The following is a 19,588-nucleotide window of genomic DNA, read 5'->3' as shown; positions in this document are numbered from 1 at the left end:
ATAATCTTTAAGCCGACCGTCTGCTTTCATGTGGTGTAACTTGATTTGGATCATCTCGGCATCTTTATCGCGTCCACACTGCACAATTTTTTGACCCGGCCTCTTCCCGGCATCATTGATTTCAATTCTTCGGCAGCATCCCCCGTATGGAAGAGAGAGAATATTCTACGTTTGTATTTATTTGTTAATCACTGTAGCTATTAACCGGTAAAGGGAAGCTTGTACGCCATCGAACCTTCAACATGTAGAACATGATGTTTCTAAGCTGACGTGGTGCTAAGAGAGTATGCAAATAAGAAGTCGGTGTTCTCGCAGTATTATCATTTTCTTTGTTTTGTTTAGCGCCTTTTTTATTTGTTTTGACTGATTATAACAATGGTTTGGCAAGATAGTAGCAAGCATCTATGCATGGCAAGGATAGGAATGGTTCAAATAGAAAAAAAAAAAGAGTTGAGCCGAAGGTTCCCACGAAAAAGAACGGCTTAGATAACAATGAATATTTTGTGCTTGTGACTTACTTTTAAGCTCAAAAGCTGGCATATCATGGGTAGTAAAATAGAAATTAGAACAGTGCACGTGCTTTTCTCGGGCGCTAAGGGAATGGAAATGAAAAAGTGTCTGAGCATCCCCCGTATGGAAGGGAGAGAATGTTCTTATTTACCGTTAAAAAGAAGCTTGTACACCATCGATCCTTCAACATGATATTTCTAAGTTGCCGTTGTGCTAAGATAGAATGCAAATAAGAAGTCGGTGTTCTCAGGGTAGTATCAGTTTCTTTGTTTTGTTTGGCGCCTTTTTTATTTGTTTTGACTTCTTACAACAAAGCTAAGGTTTGGCAGGAATAGAAGCACGCATCTATGCCGGGAATTGTTCAAATTGAAATAAATAGATGAGGTAAGGTTCCCACGAAAAAAAACATTACTAAGATTACAATGAATGTTTTGTCCTTGTGACTTACTTTTAAGCTCAAAAGCTGGCATATTGGCTGGTAAAATGGAAATTGAACAGTGCACGCGCTTTTCTCTGGCCCTTAGGGAATGGAAATGAGAAAGTGCTGTTCTCTGAGCAGAACTTTCTTATGTATTTCTTTATGAGGGTTAGCGCTTGGTTTTGTTCGTTTAGACTGACTATGGCGCCTGTTTCAGTTGAATTTTACGGACGATAGCAATGGTATGCCAGAAACAGAGACAAAAAAAAAAACAACAAGAGAATGCGCGCTTAGGCGTCAAGCAATGCAGTTCAATGTCGATGGAAAATGATAAAAACAAAGAAGCGCTAAAGAAAGTTCTGCTCAGAGAACAGCATATTTTCATATAAATTACATTAGGGTCAGAGAATTCATCAAAAACTTCCTATGTGGATTAGCAAGATTGGAGCTACAAAAAATGCACGGCTGGCCTCATGCAATGTTCAATGTCAAGGGTAAACGACAAATTAAAACAGAAATACCAAAGAACGAAGTAAAGGCTGATGCCATGGATACCGACAGACATAAGGTGGATAACATCTTTGCTTTGAGCCATCTTTTTGCAGAGGCTTGCCGCAAAGGATACGGAGATTAAAAACTAGAGATCAAGGAGCAGTTACTACAGATCATGACTTTGTTCTTCAGCAAAGTGAGTGTTCTCTGAATTTTGAGTTATTAAGGTTTTAGCTTAGCTATTAAGGCTTTAATACAATTTTGTTGACCGAGTTGCTCACTTTCGAGGCGCTAGAAAGTCCACGTTCTTTGGACGATTTTAAAAAACTAATCGTCAAAGCTTGTTTTCTCATTATTGCCAGTTATCTTACCAATTGTCCTCCCAAAACAGTTTTTGTTTTCAGCTAGTTTTCCGTTAGCTTCTGTGCGTGGGGTTAACCAGCTGAGATAAAGTTTACAATTTGCTCCATTAGCTAGGATGGTATACGTGCAAGTCATGCTAACATTTGATTGACGAATAACTATTGTGATTTATTTTATCAAGTATTCACATAATCAAGTCAGGATATCTTTTAATAAAATATAACTTTGAAATTAAAACGTTTGTTGGCTTTCCAGCATGTCTTTCAAATGTGGTATTTTCCTGTTGGTGCTGGTGTGCGGCATTGGATATTGTAAGTATCTTTCCATTCACATCCCCAAGCACACACATACACATGCACACTAGTCAAAATAGAAACGAATCTTTCATCGTTCTTAAAATGTTGTGCTCAAAACATAATTCCAAGTAATTCACTGACATTAATGCACAACGGCTCGATTACCACCATTGCTGATAACGTTTTTAGCCTAACGCCTGACCCAATTTTTTTCTCCCTAAAGTACACGGTCAAAGAATAGAGATTTTTAGTGAGGTGCTTCGAATGAATTAATTTTGTAGCTTTAGGATTGCAAATTAGTCCAACGTTGGAAGCTTCGAAAACCAATACGAACTTTTTTTTATATCGGAGAGATTTTCCATTGTCATAATGTAACATAGGATATTTGAATATCAGGATACTCTGAACAAATCTTCTTCTCTGCCGCATTAGTTTTATTCCGTTTTCAAATTATTGTAGCTTTTAAGCTCTTGGGTTTTTAATATTATTATTGTTTTTATTATTTTATCAGTTGGTGTGATATCTTGCAATTTTACCAACTTAATTGATTATAGATATAGAGTAGATAAATCTTTTGAAATTTTTGAGACAGTATCGTTGGCAAGAAAATCAATAACTCGCATAGGATTTAATTCCGAACACAAGTTTATAAAACAACAGGAAAATAAATTGAAAGGGCGACCCATTCATCCATCCTTTCATAAACCTCTCCTCACCCACCCCCCCTCCCCCTTCCCCACTTTCCCCACTCTGGCCCGGGTAGTTGTAGGCTTCTTTCAGTCTTTCCTATCCATCAATCATTTATTGGTTCAGTAATTCATAAATTGTTCTTTCATTATTTCTTTCTTTCCTTCCTTCCTTACTACACTACTATCGTTCATTTATTCATTCATTCATTCATTCATTCATTCATTCATTCATTCATCCATCCATCCATCCATCCATCCATCCATCCATCCATCCATCCATCCATCCATCCATCCATCCATCCATCCATCCATCCATTCATTCATTCATTCATTCATTCATTCATTCATTCATTCATTCATTCATTCATTCATTCATTCATTCATTCATTCATTCATTCATTCATTCATTCATTCATTCATTCATTCATTCCCTTGTTCGTTCGTTATTTCGATCGTTCGTTCTTTCGTTCGTTCATTCATTCATTCATTCCCTTGTTCGTTCGTTATTTCGATCGTTCGTTCGTTCATTCATTTATTCATTGGTTTGTTTGTTTATTAACATATTTTGTTTATTATTATTTTTCACAGGCGCAGGTATGATTCTTAACTTGCTGACTGTTCATGTTGGACTGTCCACCACTGGATCAATAAGGTCCAGAGATGTGCAGCTTAGTATTGTTACTATCTGAGGCATATTTGAACATTATGCCGATAATAGCAGTATTTTCTAAGTCTGTTATTTTGTCATTCAAATATATATACTGCGTCAGCAAAGGTGAGTGACTCACTTTTATTAACTAAAATGCTTAACGCTTGAACAAAACAAAAGGAAAAATTGTTCGCTTTTGTACTTAATTATTGCAGTACTAATCCAGAGCGCACATAGACTGCGAACCAGAGGATCACCTAAAAACCTAAATCTAGAGAATCAGTTTTTATTGCATTATTAAGGGGGCAGCAGCCTATGCGAGCAGATTCTTTTACTGTAAAAAAAAAAAAAAAAACGGGAAAAGGCGTCTACTCTTGTAGGGCTAAGGAGGCAGTATACTGGAAGTGAAAAAGTTCGACAGACGAGCGAAGACTTTCCTGAAAAGAGTGACATTAAAATATCATGGGAAAGAAGTTCAAGAATGGGAAGACCAATAGTATGTTTGGCCAAAGTCTCTTTTAGTTCTCAAGAAAAACGGAATGTTGCGCATGTCAAATCAAACAAATCAGAGCCCCCAATTGAACTCACCACCTTCTTTACTGATCGGACAGTACTGGCTAGTATTAAGGACTGTGGCAAGCTACACTGCTTCTTGTTTACCTTTGTGCTTTCACGGATGCCAAATTGGTGTTTGTAGTACCTTAGTGGAAGTCGTTATCATGGATGCAAACAGATTATACTAATATAGCTTTAGTTGAACAGCACTTTAGTTAAACTATCAACTGATTGCCTCGTTTTATGCTTCTTATAATTTTAACGTCGGTGCGAACTTGTTTTTTAGGTTACTGTCAGGATAGAAGAAGGGACTGCAACGAATTGGCGGCCCGTGGCGACTGCCGGAGTAAGCCATACTCAACAATAATGGCTTGTCCGATCTCTTGTCGTGTGTATATACTGCAGTAAGTATACATAAGGGCCTGTTTGTCTTTCATTCAGAGTTGATATTTTCGAAACAAAACAAACTCTGTTAAAATATGTGTTAGGGGACCCTTTTATTTAATCTTTTTTATATATATATATATATATTTTCTAGATCCATGCCAGGACCTCGTTTCACGGTACTGTGAGAGAAACCGAGAAGATTGCCATAATGCACCCAGATTTGCTTTATTTTATTGTCGTAGGACCTGTGGGGTTTGTACTTGAAAAGTAGCATCGGTAAGTTTTGCTTTGACTGGGTAACTGATTGAATATTTTGTTATAATTTAACACTATCTCAATGTTAGAAAAAATGTTTCAAAGATGATACATTTCGGGGAAAAAAAGCTGAAATGTGGAAACTATTGAAGCAGCGCAAACGGTTTGCACCGCATACAAAAGTCAAGTATAACACGGGCAGAGTCGAAGATGGGAAAGTCAAGACACTTTCGATTGCGTTTTCTAATATTATACATTATGGTTCTTCGTTTTACAGAAGATTGGACAGCTTTGCAGAACAAGGAATGAGAATCCAAGCCAAAGACTGTCAAATCAAGTAGATGTTTAGTGACTGCAAAACGAAAATAATAATTATGGGACTTAAGTTGTTACTGGAATAATAAAGAGGTGCAAACGGAATTCATTGTGATGGTTTGATTTATTTTATTTCATTTTTTTTTTCTTTTTTTACATCTTACATAACTAACATGCATAAAAGAAATAACAGAACAGAAAGCACAGAGAGAGAGAGAGAGAGAGAGAGAGAGAGAGAGAGAGAGAGAGAGAGAGAGAGAGAGAGAGAGAGAGAGAGAGAGAGAGAGAGAGAGAGAGAGAGAGAGAGAGAGAGAGAGAGAGAGAGAGAGAGAGAGAGAGAGAGAGAGAGAGAGAGAGAGAGAGAGAGTTGTATACTTGGTGATACCCCGCCTCAATTTTGGATGATTTCCCGCCGTTTGGGTGATCTCCCGCCGTATGGTTGATAGCCCGCCTTTGATGTGGTTGATGTCCCGCCGGTGGTTGATATCCCGCCACATTTAGTGGTTGATGTCCCGCCGCGTAGTTGATGTCCCGCCATGTGGTTGATACCCCGACATGACGACGGCGGGACAATTGTTGATGAGGCTAAATGATGTAGGATCTTACTCTTTGAAAGGTAATTTTTCATACTCTTCTTAATGATGTACATTGAGAATCGCACTATAATATCCGGCACATTTCAGATTTTTTTCGAAGTCACTATATTTTTTTTTCTTAGTGTGTTTAAAATTCACAGTCTGCTGGGTCTTTTTCATTATACAGCGCGGAATAAAAAACGGTTATCTTGCGACAAAGAAGGCTGCTCACTATTACAAATCAAAGGGTAAGCCTAAATAAATAGTGTGGAAGTCTGTAGTGACAATGTGTTTGACGATCCCAATAATTGCCATGCCTCGGCGGCCATCTTGGATTTTAATCTCTCAACGGGTATTATCATCATTTTGAGTCAAAAACTAAAATTCCTCCAAATTTTCACAATGAAAAGAGTAAGCCTAAATATGTTGTGTGTAAATGTTCTATCTCTTATAGATATTTTGCCTCGACGGCTACTTTGGACTTTTCACGTTTGGGATAAAGGGGTATAACCTTCATTTTACGTCAAAAATCAAATTCCTTCAAAATTCAAACTGCCGTCTAACTATTCCAGATAAAAGAGTATCAATGTTGTTTTAGAGATGGTGAAGTTCTTCATGACAACCCCATGGTTTTTTAGAGTCGTGAGGTTTTCATTAGTTAGTCATTTGACAGGTGGATTCCTGTTTCCCTACTTGCAACAGTCTGCAATTCGTTCTGGTTTTGTCCAGGAAATGTTGTACTTCAGGCAAAGGGCAACAGATAGATAGATAGTTTATTAAAAACTGCATCGCAGCTAAAGGCTGAATTGCGCAACAGCTACGATGGTAAAGTTTGTAAGGGGGTATTGACGTGTAACCAAATCTACTCACCGGTGCAGCAACGAGAAGCCAGAAAGATGACAAGGCAGGGTTTTGTTTCATAATGGAACAACAACGACTTTATTTGATTTTCTCATATTTAACAAGAACAATAATTTTACTGCTTATGTTGATGCTGTGGTTCAATTTCCTCGTTTGAATTATATTTTCTATTGTTTATTAAACCAAGGATACATTTGCACCACAGCACGCTCAGTTTTACAATATTAGTTACCAAAAATTACGAAGTATTGTCATAAAATAAACTAAACTAAACAGACAAGACAAGATAAGATTATGAAAACAGTGCATGGCCTGCAGATCCTAGCAGATTATATATTTTAAAAAAATTCGCATGGTTGAAGAAAATAAGTTGTATTTTAGAAATGGGTGGAAGACTAAGGTAACCAGGACACTTAATGCATTTGTGGGGCACTTCCCAGGGATTGGTTACCCCAGCTTGTGTTTTATCCCTGACAAGCACGAGAAGTGCCATTCCAAAGCTTCCAATTTCAGTAAACCCACTCCCAAAACAGTGGTACATTTTTTGACAACTTCACGACTATTAGGGACTTTACGCAAACACGATGACGATAGGAACCAGAGGGTAAAAAAAGAAACATTTAAAGAGCAAAAGCAATGGCCGTGTGAATGCGGTAAAATTAGTTCATTTGTTTGCCGTCATTTGCAAAGCAACGTGAAATTACCAAATTTAAAGTTGAACGCATTCGCCACTGATTATTTTCCTGAATAATTACCCCACTTTGTACAAGTAGAACGATTGGAAAGCTTAAAAGATAGATCACAGAGCGCGAACATGTATTTCTAAAAGTAACGTTTTGGTTGGCGTTACCGTCACGATTGCGTCAAGTCTCTATGATAATTGTTCGGTAGTCACACTACACTTAAAACCTATTGCTTTGTTTTATTCTTTTTTTGATTTAGTAATTTTACGACTATACTCTTTTTACATGCACCTTTTTCAACAGCAGACATCCGCAATAGTCGCGACTCTATTTTGCAGACCTCTTTTTGAATATGTTTTTCACTTTGTTATAGCAACGTTCAAAGCTGTCGAGGATATCCTTGAGGCAGTCTACTGAGTTGAACAAGGTCCTTAACGCTTCTTTGTCCGGGCGCACAGGATACTTTGAAAAGAACTTTTCCACGGATTTTTCATCCTCTTGATTCCATTTGGCTTTTGAGCGCGAGATTGTGACAGAAACAGATGCGGTTTCATTAATAGCGTTAACCCACGCTTCTGTTCTGCTTGAAGGTGGGTCAGGGTCATTTGATGGTAACACCATGTTCTGCTTTTCTTTTCGCCGCAGGTAGCACACTTTGTCATAGATCTTCTTGACCATTCTAGAATCGTTTCCGAAAGCGCGTAAATCCACGTGCTCGGCGATGGTGCTTCTAACAATGTCCAACGTAATGGGAGAGTGAGAAATTATTTGACTGGAAAAGAGCATTTCTATGATTGCCACATGATTACTAGAAAAGGCCTTCGACGTTAACGCTTGGCTCCGAATCTGCATCTTTTGGAGGTGTTGAATTTGCCGACACGCTTCCTGATTTCGTTCTTGTTGCCACTGACGTATCCAAGCCAAGCAATTTCTTCAGGAGCTGGTGACCTCTGGACGACTTCTTAGTGATGTGGCCAACGTTGTAGTAATGATCTGCTGTTTCCTCTCTATGAGCCATGTGTTCATGGATGGCCCTCTTTTCAACGATGTCCATGTCAAAAGTTGTTGAGGCGGCTATCTTCCTGACATCGGTACTCGACAACTTTATTTGCTTAGCTTTAAACCAAAAGGCGGTTATCCTCTTACCGATGTTACTCTTATCAAATGCTTTCCCATCCGTTGCTGTCACAAACAAGGCTTCCTCGATATCATTGGCACAGACGCCACGCACAAGCTCGATGTAAGTGCTTACATTGGCGTAGGTTTCTGCATCCATACAAATCCGTGCTGGGCCATCAATGGATCGCTTGTGCTTCGGACAATACACGGTGTAGCTGCCATCATCACTCTTCTCAGCCTCTCGGAAGTTGGATACTGTGGCAGTTTCCATAGGACCTGGCCTTTGTGCGTTTTCAAGCTCAAGTCGAGCAATGAGAAAATCTCGAACAGTGATAAACTCCCGCGAACTGACGAGGTGTCCAGTGCTGCTCTTGTTGAGAATTTGTATGGCCTCTTTGGCTGGCGCTGTTGACATCAAGTCATTAATAGTAGACGATGGTGGCAACATTCTGGATACTTGCAGCACTTTCTCCCATTTCTTGTGACTGAACTTTCTGGAAATTGCCGTCCTCCAGTCAGGAAGGCGATTTAGGACATTGCTTGCCAGTCGCAGAGACCGTTCGTCAATGTTTGGAAAATCTCTCGTCTCGTCTGCTACTTTGTTGATTATAAACTTTAGAAATTTTCCCACAGAAGAGAAATATGATTTAACGGTGCCTGGCGTAATCTTGTTGTGTACCAAGTTTGGTTTGCCCCACTCTCGCCACATCTGCATACCACCATCTTCAATGATACAACTAATGGTGTCATTCTTTGGATCGAGGAGATCAAGTAACTTGCGCACATTTTGCGCGTGGATGGAGGCCTGTCTCTCTTTGCTTGCTCCACCATCAAGATCTTGCAAATGTTCGTAAAATAACTCGAGAAGATGATGTCTGAATCCTTTGGGTCTTCCTTTGTAAAATGAACTCACAGTGAGGGCTTTCCACTCCTCGCCACTAGCATCATCTTCGTCAACTTCATCCGTATGGTTTAGTAAACCTTCAGACTCATGTTCATCTCTATCATCTAAACCTTCCTCCTCCTCCTCCTCCTCCCCCTCATCATCATCATCATCATCATCATCATCATCATCATCATCATCATCGCCATCATCATCATCAGCAGCAGCAGCCTCATCGTCAGCTCTCTTTACATTGTTGTTCTCTTGTACCAACTTTCTCTCATCGTTTAAATTTTCTTCGATGACTGTCACTGATTTCGACCTCGTTGGAGTAGGTGGAATAACACTGCTGGGATAAGATGATTCTGATTCAGTGTAAATGTTATCAACACTCGACGTTTTGAAATCTGAGTCATTCTCATCGGTGTCGAAAAGGTCGGGACAATCCGCTAGCACGAGCATAGCCAGGGGAGTCAAGTTTCGTCTTTTAGTTTGACTGACCATTGGCTGACCTGTTGCCTTCCTCTTGCAACTCTGTAGTTCTTGCGTTTTACCCTCGAATGGCCTGGCCATTCTCAATGCATTTTTGTAAATGGAATCGTTTACACTTAGTTGGTGAGCACCGCGCTGAAGATGCGTTGTCAACGCCTACACGGATTTGTCACACAGTGGGCATTTTTCCCGGACTCTGCCTTTGAACGAAATTTTCTTGCCTAACCGCTTTTCTACTCTTCTTTTCCCTTGCGTATCCTCTCCATGAATGGCAGCCTGGAGTACGGACTCGAGTTGTGATAAGGCCAGCCTCTCGCCTTTGTTTACGTGTAAGGCGACCACATGCCTTCTTAAATGAGTAACTCGTGCCTTGCATAAGGGACACTCTCGTACTTTGGAATTATTGATGGTTACTTTCTTTACAGTAAAAATAGGAAAATATCTCTCATAGATTTTGCCTCGCAAGGCGAAATTCTCACGAAAACTTAATCGTACACTTGAGTAAACAGCTAAACTGATTGCCTCTCGAAGCCTCGAAAGGCAGTTTGCTCAGCTATTTTCTTAAGCATGCGGTAGGTTTAAGGAGCAAGAAGAAGGTCACTTACCGGAAAGTGGAGTCCGAGCACTGTACGGATTCATGTACGCTACACCAAAGTTTATACATTCTTGTACGGAATCATGTATTCGATATGTATGTTTCACCAAGTATATACCGATCAATATTTTGTAAAAAAAAAAGATAGATTTCTACCAAATGAATTTAAAGCACAACACTTCTCAGTTATTTGAAGACGTGTGGCAGTAAACCCAAAAGGCCATTTAAGGTGAACTATTTTTTCCTTTGACAAGTCAACGGTATGTTGCCAGTATCTAACCGGTGGCCTCTTCTCGGCGAAGAAATTCAGGTCAATTTATTATTAAATGTAATCGCTCATCATGCTTTGAGCGTCCTTTAATTCTGAGCCAGGAAAAGGCTGTTCTCCAACATGATGGCGGCAAATTCAGAAACAGGAACAGCAAAGAGGAATCACTTGATCGCGAGACAGATGCAAAATGCAAGACATCTCTAAACGCCTGGCTGGGAAAAAAATTTTCCTCCGTCGCGGAAGACAATAAAAATGGGATTGACAGACCTTCATAACTCCTGCTATGTGACCATTGTATTGTCAGAAGCCATTTCAGTTTTCTTAAAACCTCCAATTTACTGAAATTCTCGTATTTTTGCCTGTAACGGGTTTTACTTGGATTTGGAGTGTTGAAAGTAGCTGAATAGAGGCCTGTACTTAACTATCGCTTGTCGTCTCAAAGGGCATTTTGTGTCCCTTATTTATCCACCTGGTTGATTTTAATTTCAAAACAACCGTTAACGTTTTTTAAGATTCTGTGCAAAGGCATTGAACCAATCAGAACAACAGGCATTACTTTCACTCTTTTTCGCGCTATCCTTATTTTTCATGCCCGCGAAATTCCTTACTCTATTCCCTTTTCTAGCACCTTATACGTAAGCTAATGCGCGGGAAATCAGATTTGAACCAAAATAAGAACGCTTTATTTTGCAATCTTTTTAACTTTTATGTAGTCAAGTAAGGTTTCAGTGGAGAAAACGTAACTTAAAAAAAAAAAGGTTTATTCAGACTGGGGGCACACGCTATGCCCCCGTCATACAAATGTGGTGCGTTAACTCTCCTCTGAGCCTATTTGCGTTTAGAAATGGAATTGAAATAAATAAGCGTCCATCAAACGAACTTACATAATCATTTTATTTGATAAATATTGGTACTTTCAATAACTTCCCTATTGCCGATGGCACTTTCTTATGGATCATGGACCCCTCCTATGAGTGCAAAGTTGTGTTATACGCTTACTGCTGTGGACCAGCTGAGTGATAAATGTTTATCATGAGCAACGCACTTTTAGCACGAGTAACTCAATAAGTCACTAACTTACTCATGCCCACACTTATAGCACGGGTAACTCATAATACGCTACCAGTAGGGATGTCAGATGTGGGTTGTCAGAGGAAAAGGAGGAAGAGAAGGAGGATTGGGTACTAAGGAGGAAAAAGGCTAAAGAGTGAGGAGTGCAGAAATTGTAATTGTTAAAATTATAATAAAATAAATAGATTATAGCTAAAACTGAACGGAAATGAAAAGACAATGGTTCCGTCAGCTTCATTCCAATCCCCTGAGATGGTAGCAGGATTGGATCCCCTTGCGTGTGACTGAACGAACGCTCGTGGACGAGGGTATACGCGGTGAAGACGTCATCGCAATGAAATGCATGCAAACCAAAATATCGTTTTTTTCTCACCACGTGCCCCCATATTCCCAAGAGACTTTCACGCAGGAATCAAACGCCAGATTTTTGAACCACGTGGTATTAATCCACCAACCGGAATCCTCAGTATCATACACAGGTATACTATACTAGGATGGTAACTGTAGACTAAATTTTTCGGAAACTGGGTAATATATTGTACCTATTTTGTGATACTAAGCGTTTTTACTAACGCTAAAACTGCTTACATTTCCATAAAAGATAAAAACATTTTCGAAAAGAAACATTAAAATCAATGCAAGTTCCACCCTTTTAAAAAAGGGCCCTTCTGGCAGGAGAGGACGCTTGCGGTTGATCTCCCGCCACTTTTAGCATTCGCACGTGAAAATTGCCCCAAATATGCAAAGGGAAACAGACAAAGAACAAATCACCCAAAAATTCATATAGTTTGGTACTCTTTTACAAAATTGTAGTCATATTGGTTAAAAATTACAATTTTTTTGCCCCTTTGAAGTTGTGTTTGATTTCCCGCCGCGAAAAAAAAATGACTTTGCACAATTCAAAGTACCATAAATGATGCAAATAGTTTTTAAATGAACTGAAACTTAACACATACCTGCTTCAATATACATATAGTAAGTGAGAATTTTTTGAGCCTGTTACCTCTTAAAGTAACAAAGTTACAGTTGTTTGTATCTGCCTGGTCACGGAAAAAATAATGAATGCGCGTTTTTGAGCTTTGAGTCTAACCCTAGACATGCAAGTAAACTTGAAAATTTTCGAAAGTCAAAAAATCCAAATTCCTGCAATGGAGGTAACCTAAGGTAACGCTCTGGGAGTGGGGTAATTCATAAACACTCGCGTTTTGCGTGAAAAAATCGGTTTAATGGATTTTTTTGCTTTTTTAGAGGAAAGTGGTTGATTTCCCGCCACAAGCAAAAAGAAAGAGCTAAAAATTCATGTTAGGCTGAAAAGAAAGCCAAATATGCCACTGGATCATGAAGAATATTGAAGAAACAACCAACCTTGTAAATTTCGCGTCATTTGATGATATATTGTGAAAGTTACAGCCACTTGAACAAGTGGAATCTTCCCTGGCACTGATGTGCTTGATGGTGGATATACAGAGAGAGAGAGAGAGAGAATGACCTTTATTTAACCACGGAATTTACATCAGTAAAAGAAAAACTGCTGCTTTACAGAAAAGCCGTGTTAAAGGTAATACAAGTTATTCAATGGTTAAAATACACTATGCACTGATAGACTATATATATACAGAACTTTAATGACAGCGAGGCTATTTATTTTGTTTTTCAAAAGCAGAGAGAGTGGGAGCAGTTCTAATATGATGTGGGATGGTGTTCCATATCTTTGCCCCAATAAAAGAAAAACTGCTGCTTTTAGCAAATTCAGTGTTATATTTGGGGAGGAGAAGTCTACTTTCACTCTCACGTAGCGCATAACCACTGTTGCTTTTTTCAAAAAGACTGACGAGATAACCTGGAGCTTTGTTGTTAACAACTTTGTACATAACGATTGCTAAATGTTTTTCCCTGATAGTTTCCAGGTCGTCCCATCTTAATTCTTTTCTAATATCAGCAGACCTTACATCGTAACCCTTTTGGGTTATAATTCTGGCCTCTCGATTTTGGAGTTTTTGGAGTCTCGCCGTTAGATTTTTATTTAAATTACCCCATACTACGTCACAGTAATCAAAGAGGGGTTTAATAACCGCGTTGTATATCGTTAGAAGTGTGTCTTGGGGAACATACTGACGAGCCTGTTTTAACGCAGCTAGTCCTGAAGAGACACGTTTGCAAAGGCTGTCAACATGCTCCTCCCATACTAGACGTTGATCAAATACAACTCCAAGGTACTTAGTGGACTGAACTCTGGTTATAGGTTGGTCGCCAATTTTCAAGGAATCTATCGCGAAGATTCCAAGATTAGATAGGTTATAATCAGAGGCAAAATACATGACTCTGTTTTAAGAACATTTAAGCTAAGCTGATTAGCTAGTAGCCAATTTTGTAGATTATTCAGATCATGATTAACTTCCCGGTGAAGGCGCGCCGTAGATTTATGAGAATTTGTGATGGTAGTGTCGTCTGCAAACATACGAGCTGTCGCATATTTTAAACACGCAGGAAGATCATTTATGTAAATAAGAAATAACAGTGGTCCAAGGATGGATCCTTGTGGAACACCACAACTGATTGTTCGAGGCTCAGATGTGTATCCCTGGACCACCCTCAATCTTCTGTTTGAAACTGTTGAAATGTTAAGAAGAATCTTTTTCTTTTTTCTGAAAGTTATCCTCGTATCACCAGTCAGTAAGATTGAGAAAAGTGGAATAACCATCGATTCCTGTGGACTAATGGTTGTTCTTTTAAAATAATGTACTATGATTGAAATTTAGGCCATCAATTCTGAGTCTCTTGACACTAAATGCGCGGAAACTCTAAATCTTAACAATACCGAATTCAGAAATTAAACTAAACAACTATAAAAGAAACGGAACTGAAAATTGTTTAAAAGAACCGGGATCAGCCCTCATTTCGGGAACCCCGCAACATATTTTCTCGCAACGCCAAATCTCGTTGAAAGTTGAAGGAAACGTATGCTCGTAAGGTCTTGCTCACGATCTGGAAGGTAGAAAACGGTAAACTGGTAACTGAATCCTCCTCTCGATCGATTGGAAAAACTATGGGGTATAGTTTGAAGTGAAGAACCATCATTATATCTCTCAGTTAGTACGCGCGGTGTGATTGGTCAATTTTTCCGGCCGTATTTCACTGTACAAGGCGCTGGATTCGAAAGTTTCCTTTCCCGCGCGCCCGATTTACCTCAGAGATATACTAAATATCTTACTAACCTCGTTTTCTCGGTTTGTACTGTACGTTACGAATCCTCGTTTTGCCCGTTGAATTATGACCCAAGTGCGAAAATGTACGGGAAAAAAACTCGGTACGCAACTTACAGTACGGACCGAGAAAAATCGGTTAGTAAGAGGTATGTATGCTCGTAACTATGTGTTCACACTTTATAGCCAATAGTTTTCTGTGCCGGTGTAGCAGTGCAGCCCTTCCGTGCTCTGACAATCTGAGCGGGTTCAGTTATAAAAGCGAATAAGAGCATGTCATATGTTGATTAGATCAAAAGTTTTTGTAACTCTTTATTTTAAAATTATACTTTACAGAATCGTTAGTACACTCGAGCCCCGGTAATAGCGACACCGTAGGGACCACTGAAACACGCAGTGCCAATTCCTCCCTTCCACCACCCCCTCCTTCTTTTTTTCCGCGGGGCCCAAATCTCCAGGGACTAGCATTTTTCAAAAGAACACAGAAGGAAACGGTTTTACTGAAGCCGCTTTGGTTTTACAACGGGCATTAATAAAGTTTAATTATTTTGTTCTGAAATTGGATCTGGTTAGCCTTCAGTGGTCTGAAATACACTTACCATTTGGATTAACAGGGGGAAATTATAAGGCTCGGGAGTGTATTTCTCAAAACGCCCGAGTATTCTATCCATTAGGGAATTATCTTACCGATTGGCAATAATTCGTTAATCTGGCGTAATTCGTAATTCTGGTGAATCTTTAGAAGACTAGTTCTACTAGTCGAGATGTCAGCATACACTACATCTGCCCTGCTCTGTATCCGCGGTATCAGTCTTAATTTTGTGTCTTTATTCTGGACGACGTCTAGAACAAGTATTCTTTTCATTAAAAAGTTTGATCCGGTTTATTCTCTCTTGGATGGCGTGGTCCCCTGCACTAGGTCAGTTTAACCTCCCTAAGGATAGTCACCATTTCACCCAAATTGTTTGCGAGCAGCAGCCAGTGTTGCGCGCACACATTGAGAACTATTTGTGGGCGGCGGAGGTGCAGACACATGGGGAAAATTAAACGTTGTTCTAAACATCTTATTCACTGAGTGCTTTACTACCTTTCCAGGGATATATTTGGGCGGCTCTTTTCATAAACCCCAAACCACAGTCATGAATTTTGGGCGCTGTTAGAACACAGCAGAGGGAGTGAGGGAAGGTTCGATAAAAGAGGAGTATTTGAGGGTCAAGATAAATTTGTAATAATTTACTGATCATAATAACACATGTATATTGTCAAATAATGAACTAGAAAAAAAGAGTGGAGAAAAAAAGGTAGGGTTCTTATTTTGGCTTGCTCTCTGCAACCTTGGACGTAAAGTTTATTGGCTTAACCTTTCGATGGCTGTTTGAGTTTGTTTACTCTCTTGCTTGTGGATTGATAATCACCAGTTTGCGAGTGGTTATAAATTGCATATTCGCCAGCACAGGCTTAAGAAAGGAATTGTATCTTCTGTTTCTACCACTGTAGAAAAGCCTCGTGGATAGTCTTACTTGAACAGTATTCAAGTTAGGATTCATACCTACGCCTGTTAAAAAATAATAAGAAAGAAAATTAACAAATAGATAAGTAAATGAGAAGGCGGTAAATGAATAAATGAATGAGTGAAGACAGGAAGGAAGAATGGAAACTGAATTAAGGAATGAACCAGTGAATCAATGAATCAATGAGGAAACGAAAGACTAAATGAAGTGATTGAGGAAGAAACTCCCTCCCTGTATCCACTCGGGGCAGACGGGGAGTACGGGGGGAGGAGGGGGAGGAGAGATTTATGGAAGGATGGATGGATGGATGGATGGATGAATTGGTCGGCCTTTAAAACTTTTCCTGGTACAATTCATTAACTTGTGTTCGGAATGAAATCCTATACGGGGTATTTGGTTTTCTTGCCATCAGTAACTTACTATGTCAACTATTTCAAAGATCCAGGTCTGCAAAAGATTCCTCAGCATATTATCGTTATGGACTTGCCAAATTTGAAGTATTTGATATTCTTTTCTGCAATTAATAGCGGAGCTCCGCGCACCAAAGGCGCGCGCGCAACATTAGTAGAAAGCGCACCATAAACACTCTTGTAAGGAAATTCACCCTAAAATACAGGGTAATTGTGGAGCTCCACTTTTAGGCTTGGCTAAATGTATATATACATTATTTCTCAAAATAAGGCTCGTTCAGAGTATCCTAGTTAAGAAGACAGAGAACGAACTCGCGCGCGAGGATAAAACGCGCGCACGTATTGAGACATTTGAATTATTTTTAACCAAGTAGAGTTTTGTAAGTACGTTACGAGTACTATCATCGCGCGGCGTGATGTTTCTGGTTAGGACGGTTTTGTGGGGATTTTTTTGGTAAAGTTTAGTGCCAACCGCGTTACCGTTTTTGAGGGTTTTTTTGGGGCCGATTACCGTGCCTTTTTTTAGATGAGTTTTGCGCAACCACTTGCCAACAATCCTGTTATTCAAATATCCTATAGGCCATTATGAAGTTGGAACATCTAACTGATAAAAACCTTGTGGTTCATCGTTTTCGAAGCTTTCATCTTTGGACTAATTTGGAATGTTAAATGCTACAAAATTAATTCCCTCAAAGTACATAGGTAATTATTTCAATATCCAATGCCATACACTAGCACCAACAGGAAAATTTCAGATTTGAAAGACATGCCGGGAAAGCGAACAAACGTTTCAATTTGCAATAAACTAAGGTGGTATTTCCAAGACATCCTTACTTTAATATGTGAATACTTAATGAACTAAATCACAGCGTAGAAAGGCAAGAAATGCTGTCAGAACTTAGCAGCTTTTATCAGGACGCGAATACAACATTTCTGGTTTTTCGACAATTGAATGCCACCGGCCCATGCCTTGCGCGTATCCTAGTAAATGGAGAAGTTATAAACATAATCTCAGGCGGTAAACACAATGCATATAACGGCTAACGGAAAACTGCTTTGAAAGGACAATAGGCCATGTTGCAGCTGTGTGCTTAGCGACCTGGTCTTGAATTGGAAGCGAGGCTGGGGGTGACCTTGTTTTGATACAAACCTCACTGCTATTCACATGTAGATCATACTGTTCTTACAGAGCTCCCTGCTTTTCATATGTAAATGCAAATAGTTAGCATAAGAACAGTATGATCTACATGTGAATAGCAGTGAGGTTTGTATCAAAACAAGGTCAACCCCAGCCTCGCTTCTAATTCAAGACCAGGTCACTAAGCACACAACTGTAAAATGGCCTATTGGTAAGATATTAACTGGCAATAATGGTTTTTGTTTATCAGATCAAAGAAGAAAGAGATAGTCTTTCTCTTTAGCACTGTAGCTGAAAGTATTAAAACACGAATATGTGTATCCGCAATGTTTCACTGGGCTGTTTTTAATGATAGACCCATTCGGCTAACGCAATGTTGAACCCAATTCAGATCCCCCAGGGTTAAGATTTTCTTTTTCATTGCATTTGCATTATAATGTAGCATTCATTTTTAAATGATATGGAAATACTTGGAACAAAACATTTTATACCCAAAGGATTTGAATTGGGTACAACATTGCGCTAGCCGAATGGGTCTATTGAGTTGATGTGTAACTGAAATAAGCCCAAGAATTTTCTTAAGTTTTGGAATTGAGCAAATGGAACAACAACTGAACAAGACAAAAGGCGAATGAAAACACAAGTAATTAACCAGGTGAGCGGCGAACAAACAATCGCTCGAACGTACTGCCATGCCTTTTGACCAAACTAATGGCCAAAACGGGCAGCCGAACAAACGCTGGATGACACTCGAGCACAAAGGGCCAAATGCGTCAACAGACAACTATCATTGAAATGAACAGCTGAAGGACCGAAAGGACGGCTATATTAATACATCGTCTTGGATTTAAAAAAGGGATGGAAAAAAGAAAACAATAAAATAATCAGAATAATATTGTTAGATTGCCTTCACATCCGTTGTTGTTGTATGCATACAACAAGAAATGGTTTTTGAAGCTGACTTTAATTAAAAAGTGTTTCTTTTTAAGAAATTCTTCTAGATCAAATCAACGGAGAAAGGAGAAGTCTTTCTCTGTCCACTCGGTCGTTCAGCTGTTCATCTGGTTTCGCGAGTTCGTTCACTCGGTTTTTCGTTTGTTCGTTTTCACCGTTGAGTGTTCGGTGGATCGTTTGATTTTCCGGTTATTCGTTCGCTCGTTCTTCCGCTTGCGCTTTCGTTTGCATTTTTGGTTTGTTCAGTTGTTCCTCCGTTTGCCCAGTTCTTCTTGCTATTCATGGGCATAAACATGTTATGAACAATTAAATTAAACCTTTCCCTCATTTTTAACACAATTATCTATTGTCCAGAAATAAAAAAAAAAAACTTGTCTCGACTTGTCTTTCTAGTCCTCCTCCAAATTCTAGTGGGTGTAAAGGTGCAGTGCTCCAGGATCATTCTCTGTATGCCCCCTTCTCTGATATGCTTTCTTTGTTCTGTAGAGATTCTTTACTCTGGCATAAATTTTCCTGTTTTCTTTTTCCGTGACTTGCTTTGTGTAGCTGTATTTCTAAATATGCATTCTTTTGATTAAGATGTTTAGTGATCGGATTTACTGTTATGTTTATTTTTAGGCGACTTTCAAGTAACGTATGGTGTGGACGCCGTGAAAACCGATGTGGGAGCGGCCAAACCGACCTTGTCGCCGCTCGCCAAAAATAAAAATCTAATCGAACTCAAAGTATCTTTTCTAGCAATACTTCATCTGACTTATGTCCTGGCAAAGTTTTGGAATTTCCATTTTTTTTTTCATTTTGCACACCTCCAGGCGAAATTTCTGGATTGCCGCTCTTAATCGTGAAAACCTGACATAGAAGAGAACAGAAGCCCATTTGTTAGGGAGAGAACT

The 19,588-nt window shown here is 39.3% G+C and overlaps 1 pseudogene across 1 annotated transcript; it reads right to left on the bottom strand.

The window, feature by feature from the left end:
* Nucleotides 1-5,149: 5,149 nt before the first annotated feature.
* LOC146450904 (uncharacterized) lies at nucleotides 5,150-12,949 on the bottom strand (annotated as a pseudogene). The gene is made up of 2 exons (XR_014860182.1): nucleotides 11,594-12,949; nucleotides 5,150-10,142 (listed from the first exon to the last, which is right to left on the bottom strand). The product of XR_014860182.1 is annotated as an uncharacterized LOC146450904 (transcript).
* Nucleotides 12,950-19,588: the final 6,639 nt, after the last annotated feature.

This window comes from Pavona decussata, unplaced genomic scaffold (genome assembly GCF_977016875.1).
Source record: "Pavona decussata unplaced genomic scaffold, jaPavDecu1.1 SCAFFOLD_416, whole genome shotgun sequence".
Lineage (NCBI taxonomy): Eukaryota > Metazoa > Cnidaria > Anthozoa > Scleractinia > Agariciidae > Pavona > Pavona decussata.
This window is presented reverse-complemented; position numbering and strand designations above follow the sequence as displayed.